Below are 10,585 nucleotides of genomic sequence, written 5' to 3'. Positions count from 1 at the left end.
CACGTCTGAAAGGTGACCTTTCCTGGGGTGAACCGGCAGCATCCCACGGTGGTCTGCTGGGCTTCAGTGATCTCGGTGTGCGGGACAGCTTCGGGTTTTGCCCCAGCGCTCCCCCTGCCCTTTGTTGTGCTTGGCCCTCGTCCACCATTGGGTTTCTGCGGAGCCCGGCCGGGGAATGGCGAGAGCGCCGGTTTGAGAGCTTGGAAAGCGACCGCGATCGCGGCCGAATCGTCCGTTTAACTTTAGGTAGGTAGGTGGAGCCCAGGTTTTCAGTAAGACTTCCTGAGGTCAGTCTCACCCCAGTCATTGGTGGAGCCTTCCGTAAGTGCTCTCTCTGACACGTCTGTATCTCTAAGCCAGATACTTGAACCCTGCCTGGTCGAGTCGCTGGCCCATAGCCAGTAGCTGTCGTCATTATGAGCCTTGGTCCGCACAAAGTGCCTGCTTAACCTCAGGGTCTCTGTTCATGTGATGGAAGAACCGTGGCCACTTTTAAACCAGAGGAACAGCCTTTGGAGGTAAATATGACCCACACTTTACAGATAAGGAAACTGATGCTCAGATGCCCTGAAGGACTCTTCAAAGCCTGACTGAGGAGTTCACCTTACGCCCACCCCCAACCCCTTTTACCCACACCCTGTTCTTCAGGAAGTGGTTGAAACCCATTAAAGAACCCCACCTATTAGTCCTAAAATAGACTGGTAGATGCCCAGCCCAGCAGAAGTTGGGTGTGTAATCAACAAAAAGACCTTGCTTGCTCTATCCCTTCCTAGGACTCCCAAGTCACTCTTTGCCCTCCCTGGCCCGTTGAAAGCCTTAGAGGAGCCCTGGTGTCTTAGTAGTTATCTGTTAGGCTGCAACCCTCAAGGTCAGCAGTTCAAAGCCACCATGCATTCTGGGGGAGAAAAATGAAGCTTTTTACTCTTGTAGAGATAGGCAGTCTTGGAAACCCACAGGGACACTTCTACTCTGCCCTGGGGAGTCACTCTGAGGCAGAATCCAATGGATGGCAGTGAGTTTGGTTTGGTTTGAAGTGAATGGCCTTGCATTTAATTATCTGAGCCAAGGCAATTGACAGTGAAAAATAAGGAATGCTATTGGTCAGTTAACCAGGGGCAGCTGGTCTAAACCTGGCTGAAGAGTCACTTAAAACTGACAGTGTCCTTGTTTTTCAGACTTGAGGCCCATAAAGCCACTCTAAGCAAGCAAGCAGCAACTCCACGGGATTAATCACTTTTTTTTCTTACAAAGGAAAAACAGTTGGAAAAGCTTGACTCAGCCAGGATTTAGCACCTAGACCTTCTCAGCTCCAAAAGCTTACTGTGAGAGGGCAGGTGTACCCTTCCCTCTGCGTCCAGTTTACTCGTGCCATTGCTCAGGGTCAGAGGGTTTTTCCAACGCCCTTCAGTGTCCCTGGGGCCCTTTGTCCCCTCCTTTCCACATAGGAGGGGTTTTTTTGTGATTGGAAACTTCATACCCCAATATGAGCTCTTATTTAATAAGCTTGGTTTGACTTGAAAAATTGACAGGGTTCTTTTGGCTATTTTATCAGGTAGGGCAGCTTCTCCTAAACGAATACTTCCAAGTGGTATCTTCACCTTCCTTTAACTTGCCTTTACTTTCTGTCCTTGTTCATTTACTCACCAAACACTGCATAGACCATGTGCCTGACCCTGTTAGGTACCAAAGCACCGTCATAAGCAAGATGAGGTCGCTACCCAGGGAGAGTGAATCCAGACAGGGTGACGGATTGACAAGCAGGTAAGCACAATGCCATTACTAGTGTAGTAGGAGCAAAATAAACCATAGCACAAATAGTCCTGGGGGTCAGGTTCCAACTAGTCCGTGCTGGCTCAGAACAACCCTATATAAAGCAAAACACTCCCCAGTCCTGCGCCATCCTCTCACTGCGCCATGTGTGAGCCCACTGTCAGTCTGTCTCCTAGATGCTGACATGCCAACCTGATGACCCTTTCCAGGGACTGGGCCTTCCTGGTAACCCGTCCAAAGTATATGGAATGAAATCTTGCCAGCCTCATTTCTGGGGAACCTGGCTGTATTTCCAAGACAGGTTTGGTTCATTCTTCTGGCAGTCCTTGATACGTTTAATATTATTTGCTAACACCATGATTCAAAGGCCTTGTGATTCAGTCTTTTTGATTCATTGTCCATTTTTCACTGGAAGTGTTTGAAAGTACCATGACCTGGGTCAGATCCGTCTCAATCCTCAGAGACGTTTTTGCTTTCTAATGATGGAAAGAGCTCCTTTGCAGCAGAGTAACCCACTGTCTTATGTCTGCTCACTAACTCTTCTAGGAGTAGTTAGGTGGGGTCCTGTGATTAGTGCAGAGCAATGAAATGTAAGTGTAACGGTGTGTGTGCTTTCCAGGCTGAGACGAAAAGCCGTGATGTAGTCCTCTCTCTCCTCATCCCTGTACAACCACAGAAGAGACTCTGCAGCCAAAAGATGGCGGAGCCACCATAAACATAGGCATCTCTGTGTGGTAGGCCCTCTGTTAACCTGAGGGAGACGTGTAACGTGAACCCAAAGGACATTGTATGATAAAGCCATCGGGGTTTGAGGGTTGTTTGTTACTTTAACGTATTTGAGTTTAACCTGATAGAGGAGGGCTGTTTATATCTGCCCTTTTGGTTACTGGAGAAAATGGCTTGACTACTGGTGAATGTGTTTTTTCCTATCTTCTATGCCTAGCTCAACCCCAACACTTGAGCAGTTGATTAAATATTTGATTGAACAAGCTAGTTGCAAATAAAGAACTGATTAAGGATTTAGACAGGAAAGATTAATTCCCTCCCTATCCTGTTTTGGCAGGTGCGTTCACCACCTGGATTTTAAGCAGTTTTAATAGACCACTATGGACACTGGGTTTTAACACTCAGCTTCCACCCTGCCTCTTGGACCCAGACAACCGAGCTACACTTGGTTTGCATTGCCACCTGGTGGTCAGTAGGGGCATTCTCTGCTCTACCAGCGGTCCTCAAACTTTTTAAACGGCCCCTCAGACCCGTTGGAGGGAGGGACTAGAGTTTTAAAAAAAGCTATAAACAAATTCCTATGCTCACTGCTCATATCTTATTTTGAAGTAAAAAAAAAAGGGGGGGGGCACTGGTGGGCCACATGTGGCCCGCGGGCCGTAGTTTGAGGACCCCTTCATCTTTAAGAGGGTGAAACGGTCATGGCATTTTCCACACTTTTTTTTGCAGCTCCCTCATATTTCTCCTTTGGAGCAGAATACCTTTTTTAAAATTTGTTTTAGTGCTTTATTAAACAACACCAACAACATTTCAATCTCGGGAAGTGTTTCTCCACCTAGCCTGACGTCACCCGTACCTCCCTTTTAGTCCCCCTTCTAAAGGAGAAGGGTATCTGTCAGGAAACTGTGCCTACCTTCCTTTCCCACGATTCCCTCGTCCCCGCAGGGAGCTCACATTCATTGGGTATGGCTCCCTGGGGAACAGGACGCCAGGTCACGAGTTGCTGCTCTTACGCAGCTTGCCCTCTTGTCCTCTGGGGTGTTTTGTTCCCATCCAGCAAGCACACCTGGGCAGTACCCCACCCCTCACGTCTATCCCTTCCATATGGACTTCCACCTTACTGCCACCTTCTGTCTACATTTGCCTGAAATGGGGGACGTGGGGAGGTGTGTGTGCACCACCTTGGCAGGTAACTTTATGCATGAGGTCCCGAGATCTGGAATTTTCTCCATTTTAGTTTACCTGAGAGTTCTGCATGGAGATGAAAGACGCTGACACGATAAAATGACTACCTATGTGCCAATGAACTAATGATGTGGGGTGTATTTTCTCCAATCTTGGAGGAAGAAAAGGTGAATACTGAGATATACCACCCTAAATTTCCTAACACTAATCATGCCTAGCAGTATTTTGGTACCTAACACATAATTGTGTATAAGGAACCCTGATGGTATAACCACTGAAGATGGCTTTAACCCACCCGCTGTTCCAGTGGTGGGGGCAGGGGGGTCATGAGCTACTATCATAAATATTTTTAGCGTAGAAAGCCCAAGGCAGTGGTTCTGCTCCATCCCCGGGGTCCCTATGGGTGGGAATCTACTTGCTGGCACAGAACAATAATAGCAATCTAGGAGGGTACAGTCAGAAAGGATTGCTATAAGATCATAACAAACCTTTATTAAAAACACCAACAACATGTGAAGCTATTGGTCCTCAACATACCCTCCACCTCCGTCCGCACACTTCTGACGCTCATCTTCCCACGTCTCTAACCTTCCCCAAACCATTCTGTGCGCTTCACTTCCCCGACGTGTCGAGACGGCGGTCTGGGTATCCGTGAGGGACTCAACGTGTTCCTCTTCAACGTCCTTGGAGTTTGGGAAACAAAAGCCTGAAGGGACAAGGTCAGGACTGTAGGGTGAATGGGGGGAGGTTTCCCAATGGCATTCTCATAGGGATGCCCTTGCTGCCCTCAAAGAACCAGAAGATAAGTTGTCATCGTGGGGAAAAAATTCCTTGGTACAAATGCCCTGTCTTTTTTCCCACCAATGCAGTTTTCAATTTTCTTAAAACTCCATCCTCATTAATCTCCTATGATTTTCTGATGTCCTTGGAGAAAATTTATCAAGATAACCCTTTGGGAATCCTGAAAAATAGTCCCCAGAACCATCTGAGCTGACTGACCTCTGTACCATGAATTCTCTAGCCCAGCAGGTACCCTCGGGAGCCACTTTTCAGTGGACTTTTTTTTAAAGCACCCAAACAAGACCAAGATAAGAGCATTGCTAAGAGAACTTGTCTACAGCCATCCACGGAGTGCAGAGCCGATTGAAACACGTTTTGTCCGGGATGTGTAGCAGTACTCTTGGCTTCCCTGCATTTGGAAAGATTGACCGGATCTATGGCTCCCTCACATGGAGCCTCCCTGGTTCCCCGGACAGACGGGGGTGTTTCTGTCCCTTTGCACCTCTGTGCTTTGTACACAGTGTCGGTGCGGCCATCGGATTTTACATCTGCCCCAGTTGGTATAACTCTCTCATCTCCTTGGAGCCAGGCTCGTGGTATGCTCAGCTCTCCCCAGCTCCTAATCTATTGCTTGGTTGTCCATAAATGTGTATAGTATTAATAAATGAAAGAATTTATTCCGTTTTTGTGCATCCTTTGACTGCCACCATCCTGTCCCTGTACTCAGAATCGGACAGAAAATCATGGACCTTCACGAATCCATAGTCCCTTTTGGAAGTGCGGCCCCCAGCCTGTGCTAGACTCTGTGCTCCTGCTCAAGCGCGGAGGTGAATGGCTAGGCCTGAGTCAGTTGGCTCAGCACATGTGTGCATACAGCATTTTCTGGAGAGGCCAGGGAGGTGGTTCTTGGGAAGCAGTTCTTTGAACATAGTCGCCTCAGGTTTGGCACAGATCTGTGCTGCAAAGTACAGGCACGTTTTCTGATAGCTCATGAAAATCCAGTCTTCCTGGGAGATTCAGATCTCATCCCTGAATTTTCAAGGCAATGCTTAACGATCGGAATTAACTAATTGTATTATTCTGAGAATTTCAGTACAATGAGGGTTTGTTTGTGTTTTTTCCTTATATCTTGGTGAAGTGCTATATATCACTCAACACATCGTGTGACAGATTTTGTGTCAACCTGGTTGGGCCAGGATTCTCAGTGGTTTGGCAATTAAGGCCTTGAGGCTTCCGCTTCTATAGAGTTACAGTCTCAGAAACCCACAGGGGTAATGCTGTCCTGTCCTATAGGGTTGCTATGAGTCTGAATCAATTCAACAGCAGTGAGTTTGATTGATTTTTTTTATCTCCCCCATGCTGTGAACTTACACAATTTAATCAACTCCATAACGGGATCAGTTGTAAAAAGATTAGGGTGGAATGTGACCCCCTTACTCAGGTCATAGCCCTGATGCAATTGAAAGAACGTTTTCTTGGGTGTGGTCTACTTCATATATATATATATATATATACTATAAACATTATATATATATATATAAACACTGGAAAAGCTTGCTTGCTTGCTGTTTGCTGGGCTTGCCCTTTGACCTGCTGACCTTGGAATTGTTGGTCTCCCCAGTTACAAGCCTGACCTTGGATTTCTCTGCCTTTGCAATCTGTTAGCAGCCTGTGGTATTCCAGCCAATCTTGGGTTCATTAGCCCCAAAGTTACGAGTCAGGAGAAGCCTCCTGCTTAACATCTGACCTACAGAACTCAGACTGAACATCCCACTTCTACAACTGTGTGAGCCATTGCCTTTGTGCAAATCAGTCTCCTTCCTAATGCACACACATACACATTTTCCTAGGGAATTCAGCCCAACAGTGTACATCAGTGTGTCCTTCCATTTTAAAATTACACTGATAAGTAAGTGCTGGTGGTGTTAGGTTCCTACGAGGTCAGCCCGGATTTATAGCAAGTACATGTATAACAGAATGAAGCTTTGCTCAGTCCTACGCTGTCCTCAACAATTGTTGGGTTGGATTTCTTTCTCTTTTTTTAGCCTATTGTTACAGTTACTTAAAAAATATTGGCTGTAGACAGCTAGAAAATACAGATAAAAGATCAAAATAGCTTGAAATCCCACCCCTCCAAGTTAGCCCCTACTTACTTACTTGTCACCATTTTTCTATGCAGACATGCCTCTATGATTTAATGCCATTTTATAGCCTTTCCTCATGCAATAATACAAGTTGAGGATGTTGTAGTATCAACAAATATTTATCTATGTCCTCTCCTTATGTTTCATAATTGTGTTGTTTCACATCGAGTGGACAATACATAGTTTGTGATCTGTAAATGGTAGATTTGCCAAGGAGCAATTGTGGAGCATACATAGTTTGTGATCTGTAAATGGTAGATTTGCCAAGGAGCAATTGTGGAGCATTTAGTATGATTCCATTTTCCACCAGTGTGGAGATTGGTAAGTAGGCTTATTACACTGAGTAAAGGAAGAAAGACAAGTAAACCACTTGTAAGAGTGCTGCCACGCATAAGTGCTCTGCATGATTACTGTTTGTAATTTTAAAATATCTTGTTTGAGTTTGCATTTCTCTGATAGCTGGTGAAGTTATACACGCCCCCCCACCCCCATGTGCATTGACCCGTTAGGATGATTCATTTTGGAATTGCCGGTTTTATTTTCCAGAGTCCTCATCCTTTTCTGACTGCTTTGTAAGATATTTTTGCATGGGCCATGCTGCAATGTGCTGGTTGTCTTTTGACATTCTTCATGCTGTTTGATAAGCACACGTTTTAATTAGTGTGGTTAATTATGAGGGTCCTGACTGGACTTGCATGCTGCTGTTTCAGTGGTGCTTCCAGACTAAGACAGACTAGGAAGCAAGGCCTGGTGATCTACTGCCAAAAAGAATCAGCCAGTGGGAACTCTGTGGGTCACGACAGTCCAGTTCTGTGGTGCATGAGGTCGCCACAAGTCCAGGGCTGACTCAGCAGCAGCTAATGACAAGACTCAGGAGGGGACAGTGCCTCTTTTCCTGCATTGGACTAAAAAGCACAAATGAATCCATGCCAGCCCCTCAGCAGAGACCCCTGCCCACAGTTCCCATCATTAAGGGATTGGTGCATGAGTTAGCGGGGACTTTTAAAGAAGGGGCGCCTTCTCATGGGCCCCAGTCTCAATTTCGAATAGTTAATGTTCCATTCTACTTTTTCAATAGTTTGAGTATGGCCTCTACCTGACTTCCAGTACTGCCGGAAACTCCTGCTTCACTGCCAGATGAGGCACCTCGCCTCTGTGTTTGGAGCGGTGCATGCAAGATTAGGACTTCATTAAAACATTCATTTTTATCTCTTGGGGGTGGTGGTAATTAATAGACTTTATTAGGGTTAACGGCCTGCCTGGGTGTTTAGATTGGAATGAGAGTCAGGGGGCAGGGTGAGGGGCGATTGGAAGACCGAGTGAAGAGAGGACAGCAGAAAGTAAGAAAGAGAGGAAGAGACAGGGATTCAGGACAGATAAACCCTCAGGAACGTAGTGGGAGTAGCGATATCCTGAGGGTAAGGGGATAGTTGGGGCAGGGGGCGTCATTTTTATCTCTTACAGAGACGGAACCACTCGGAGGCCAAGGTAGATAAATCTCAAACACGGAGAAGCTAGCCAGTGGCTTCATTTCCACTGTGACTACACAATTCCTCACTTCTGGCCTCTCAGCCCTACTCTGTGGCCTGGTCCCGACCCGATCTGCCCTATGCCCTTCTGGCTCCAGTCTGTTCCTTTTTAATCCATCCGCTGGAAGATTCCCAGCATACCTCTCTTTGAGTGCCTTGCCTGACTAACCTAGACACTGCTACGGGAGAAAGACTTCAAACACATCTGTCCTCAGACTTGGGGCTGCCACTTCAGTAACTATTGACCTTGGTGTAATACCAGAGCTGGAGTTCCCTCTTATTTAAAATATGGATTAAACCCTTTAGGCCCTGGCCTATAACTTGCATTGTGTGGGTGGTGGTGGTGATGTTACTGCTGTTAACGTGCTATCAGGTGAGCCCTGACTCTCTGCCCCTTCCTCAAAGTCATTGCTAACTTTGAGCCCATTGTTGCAGCCTCTGTGTCAACCCATTTCCTCGAGCGTCGTCCTCTGTACCACGCAGGACATCCTTCAAGGACTGGTTTCTCCTGGTATCCAAATTAGTAAAGATGAAGTCTCCCTTTTCTCACATCTAAGCATTTTGACTGTACTTCCAATACAGGTGTCTCTCTCTTCAGGTAGCCCACACTATTTTGGCCATCGTTCAGAGGCATCTACTCTTTGATCCTCCTTCTTCATTGTCCAGCTTTTATGAGGTGATGAAAAATGCCGTGGCTCAGGCCAGGTGCACCTCAGTCTCCAAACTGACATCTTTGCTTTTTAACACTTTAAAAGAGATCTTTTGGGAAATACAGGAAAGGAGTAGGAGGCAAAAGACATTTATAGAGGTATAAATACAGGCATGTACCTAAGTAAATATATTAATATGTAATGATAGAGATATAGTTCTATGTACATATATTTATTTATTTATTTATTTATAGGCTAAGTATCAAGGTAGCAGATGGACATTGGACCTCTACTCAAGTCCTTCCTCAATGCAAGAATGCTTTGTTCTAATAACCTGGCATTCTGTGATGCTCACCTTCCCAACATAATCGCTGAAGTCAAAATGGATACATAAGTAAATATGACGAAGAAAGCTGATGGTGCCTGGCTATTAGAAGATACAGCATCCGGGGTCTTTAAACAAGCAGCCATATAGCAGGGGAGCAACAAAGCCCACATGGAAGACGTACACCAGCCTGTGTGATCACGAGGTGTCGATGGGATCAAGTATCAGGCATCAGAAGACCCAAAATAAGCAATCATCTGGATGTGAACGAGGCGGGTCGGAGTGGAGACCCAAAGCCCATCTGTAGACAATTGGACATCCCTTCACAGAAGGGTCACAAGGAACAGACAAGCCAGCCAGGTTGCAGTATGGCACTGATAAAAAACCACAACATTCCTCTAGTTCTTTAATGCTTCCCCCCACCCCCTACTATAATGACCCCAATTCTACCTTACAAATCCAGCTAGACCGGAGCATGTACACTGGTACAGATAAGAGCTCTCAACACACGGAATCCAGGACAGATTAACCCCTCAGGATCAATAATGAAAGTAGCGGTACCATGAGGATAGGAGGAGGCAGGGTAAAAAGGGAGAGAAAGGGGGAACCAATCACAATGATTGATGTATACCCCCCTCCTCCGAGGGGACAAACAACAGAAATGTGGATGAAGGGAGACAGCGGATGGTGTAAGATATGAAAATAATAGTTTATAATTTATCAAGGTTTCATGAGGTGGGGGGAGAGAGAAAAAGCTGATAGCAAGGGCTCAAGTAGAAAGAAAATGTTTTGAAAATGTTGATGGCAACATATGTACAAATGTGCTTGATACAAGTGATGTATGATTGTTATAAGAGCTGTAAGAGCCCCCAATAAAATTTTTTTTTAAAAAGATCTTTTGCAACAGATTTCCCCAATGTAATATATTGTTTGGTTTCCAGACTGCTGCTTCCGTGAGCATTGATTGTGGATCCAAGTAAAATGATCTTTTCTCCATTTATCATGATGTTCCTTTTGGGTTCAGATGTGAGGGATTTTGTTTTCTTTCTGTTGAGGTGTAAGCCATATGGAAGGCTACAGTCTTTTATCAGCAAGGACTTCCGGTCCTCTTTCCTTTCAGCAAGTAAGCTTGTGTTGTCTGCGTATCACGGGATGTTAATGAGTCTTCCTCCCACCCAGATCTGCACTGTTCTTCAGATAAGCCATCAGCCAGATTATTTGCTCAGGACATAGTGAACAAGTATGGTGAAAAAATACAACACGTGCTGCACTTTTTCCGATTTTAAAGCAGGCAATCTTGTTTGTTCTGTGTGAATGGTTGCCTCTTGCTTGATCCGTGTACAGATTCTGTTTGAGCTTGACTGAGTGTTCTGGGCTTGCTATTCTTCAAAATAGTATCCATAATTTGTTATGATCCCCACAGCCCAAGGTCTTTGCAAAATCAGGAAAACAGAGATAAACATCTTCCTAATATTC

The 10,585-nt window shown here is 45.6% G+C and overlaps 1 long non-coding RNA gene across 4 annotated transcripts; it reads left to right on the top strand.

Moving 5' to 3' along the window:
- Nucleotides 1–13: 13 nt before the first annotated feature.
- On the top strand, nt 14–9,069 carry LOC123521260. Of its 4 annotated transcripts, none has more exons than XR_006679728.1 (4): nt 14–246; nt 361–518; nt 1,659–1,761; nt 2,390–3,034. It is a non-coding gene; the product is annotated as an uncharacterized LOC123521260 (long non-coding RNA). The 4 variants fall into 4 exon arrangements; XR_006679730.1 differs by having other exon boundaries at nt 357–518; XR_006679729.1 differs by lacking the exon at nt 2,390–3,034 and adding an exon at nt 9,039–9,069 and having other exon boundaries at nt 14–518.
- Nucleotides 9,070–10,585: the final 1,516 nt, after the last annotated feature.

Source organism: Echinops telfairi, unplaced genomic scaffold (assembly GCF_000313985.2).
Source record: "Echinops telfairi isolate 266 unplaced genomic scaffold, ASM31398v2 ScPeMD7_7;HRSCAF=31, whole genome shotgun sequence".
Lineage (NCBI taxonomy): Eukaryota > Metazoa > Chordata > Mammalia > Afrosoricida > Tenrecidae > Echinops > Echinops telfairi.
The sequence above is the reverse complement of the archived record's forward strand: the minus strand, read 5'-3'. Positions and strand labels throughout refer to the sequence as shown.